The sequence below is a fragment of the Leptonychotes weddellii genome, chromosome 3 (assembly GCF_054177405.1).
Source record: "Leptonychotes weddellii isolate Sample4059 chromosome 3, ASM5417740v2, whole genome shotgun sequence".
NCBI lineage: Eukaryota > Metazoa > Chordata > Mammalia > Carnivora > Phocidae > Leptonychotes > Leptonychotes weddellii.
This window is the reverse complement of record NC_138371.1, coordinates 34364295-34367252: the sequence shown is the minus strand read 5'-3', so window position 1 is coordinate 34367252 and position 2958 is coordinate 34364295.

Genomic DNA, 2958 nt, shown 5'->3' with positions numbered 1-2958 from the left:
ACATTTTTGCTTTGTAGTATAGTAATCTACAGTAATCTACATATCACCCTTCCCCATTCATTTTTAAACTCTTTGAGGAAAGGAGCTTATACATCTTATTTATGTTTCTCAGCACTTGCTCATTGCCCTACACACAATGGGCATTCACTGTTTTACTTGGATTTTAACATTCCCCAAAGAGAATTTCATATAGGATAGATATTTTTGAAATTACTTATGGTATTTTAGATTTATAGAATATTTTCTTGGGGCGCCTGGGTGGCTCAGTCTGTTAAGCGTCTGCCTTCAGCTCAGGTCATGATCTCAGGGTCCTGGGATTGAGCCCTGCATCGGGCTTCCTGCTCAGCAGGAAGCCTCCTTCTCCCTCTCCCACTCCCCCTGCTTGTGTTCCCTCTCTCGCTGTCTCTCTCTGTCAAATAAATAAAATCTTAAAAAATAATAATAATAAAATATTTTCTTCTAAACTTTAATAGAAATCAAGGAATATTTAATTTTTTTTAAAGATTTTATTTTTGGGGGCGCCTGGGTGGCTCAGTCGTTAAGCGTCTGCCTTCGGCTCAGGTCATGGTCCCAGGGTCCTGGGATCAAGCCCCGCATCTGGCTCCCTGCTCTGCGGGAAGCCTGCTTCTCCCTTTCCCACTCCCCCTGCTTGTGTTCCCTCTCTCACTGTGTCTCTGTCTGTCAAATAAATAAATCTTTCAAAAAAAAAAAAAAGATTTTATCTTTAAGTAATCTGTACACCCAGTGTGGGGTTTGAACTCACCGCCTCAAGATCAAGAGTCACACACTCTACCGACTGAGCCAGCCAGGTATCACAGGAGTACTTTTATACTTGCTTTCAGCCTCTATGAGTTAGAGAGAAAAAAGTGCTGTGCATTATTTTCATTACAAATAAAGAAACTTTTGATAGTTTTTTCAAAGTCTTACAGTCAACAGGCAAGAGAATCTAGATTTTCTGAATCCCAGCCCAGAGTTTTTTCCATTTGGCCATATTACCTTTAAAAAGACTATTCCTTCTTTAACCAAAATATTCAAGTAACCCATTAGTACATGTAATTATTATCAGTGCTCATGCTTTTTCTTTTCTTCTTCTTCCTTCCCCTCTCTCACCCCCCAAATTAACACTGGTTAGAAAATTGTTTTTGTTTGGAGGTCATAATCTGCAGACTGACAGAGGAATTTAAATGTGAAGGTTATGAGCTAGAAACATTTCAACTGTAAAGAACAAGGTTCTTCCTGTGACCAAGGCCAGAGTCGACATCATAATGCAATTTTATCAGACTTTTCAGAGATAAATGCCTATTCTGTTCCTGAATTTAATACCTACTTCTTCACTTTTTCTCTTGTTCTTTTCAGATGAGATGAAATCATATAACAAATCTGGACTTAAGAGAACACTAAGATGAGCCCCTTCAATTATAGGTAACTGATATTTGCAAATCAGGGACACTACCACACAATCTGAGAAATATTAACTTAATCCTTGGAGTGAGGTAGAGTTGTTCACAGACTTAGAAGCCTACCTAGGACTCTACTCTTCCCAGACCCACCCCATGTCTCTTAGGAAGGCAACATTTGGGTGCCACTTGTCCTAGATTCTCACCATATTTAGCAAGAGAATTGGTGATTGTGCATCTGCCCCTACTGCTAGACTCTAAGCAATTTATAAAGATTGGGCCTTTTCATACTTGTACCTCAGTGCTGAACACATAGTGGGGCTTAATAAAAATTCCAACATTACCTCCTAGTATATCAAAAGATTTATTCTTTCAAGAAATAAAGTTCCTTGCTCTGGAAAAATTACCAGTCTGTCCATCTTCCAGAAAAAAGGAATCTTACTTATAGGCAAACCAACTTCCTGTTGTCTAACCCCTTTGAGCAAAGTTCCAAGTCACTGACAATTATTCAGTTTTGCACCCACTAGTTTAACCAACCTTTCTTCCATTCCTCCCTCCATTTTTGGAGGCTGTCTGTGATATAGCTCTCAGGCATTCTCAATACACCTTTAGGTGTATTTGATGCGATATCTGATGTTTTCTTCTTTTGGAAATCACCCTAGTATATGCAGTTTTTACCCTGTGAGCTGGCTTCCCATCTGGTATCCTATGGCCTCCCTCATCCCAGATCAAAGATTTAACGTTTCTAAACAGGAAACAAAAGTTTGCCAAAACTCCCATGATTTCATAACGCTAAGAGAACACTTAAAACTTGCAACAAAGGAAATTTAGAATCATGTAGAGATGTACAACTCCCACCATCTGTCAAGGGGCATTTTCTCCTCCTGCTTCTGACTTGCAAAAAATACGAGCTAATTTTGCCTGCCTAACGCAGAATACCAGATGTCCACGCTCTCAGATAATTAGCCTGAGTCTTTTATCTACACAAACTTGTCGTTGAAAAGGTCCTTGGATTTGAAGTCAGCGGATGGTGGAAATATCATTTGACAGTCTAAGCCCTAGTCTTTTTTGAGATTGGGTCGGTTTCATGCGGGGGGGTCTGAGGAAATTTCCCAGACTGCTGGCCTGTTTTTCCACTTTGCCTGTCTAGGCGGATCTGGGGACAGAATTATGCTTCTCTGGGTATCTGCTTGCACAAGGGTTTACTGAAACGGTCACCATTGTGCAAGCTCTGTCTTTTCAGCGCAACTAACTTAAGCCCAGGGAGATGCACCAACGTGTTACGCAGGCCTTCCTGACTCCCGCAGCTGCCCTAGGCGCCCGCCGGCTCTCCCAAGGCCTCTCCCCGGCCCCCGCTGCAATGTCTCTCCCTTCCTCCACGTCGCGGCGTGTGAGCCGTCGGCTGTTCCTTCTTTCGTGTCCCTCCCTCCGCCAGCCGGGCCTTTCTGGGACTCCTCCCGGTCCTCCCGCCCTGCTCCGCGCGGGCTACGGCTGATCCGTCAGTTACCGCCCCTCCCTGGCGCCCGGACCCAGAGCGCCGCTCCACCCCGTCCCGCCCCCA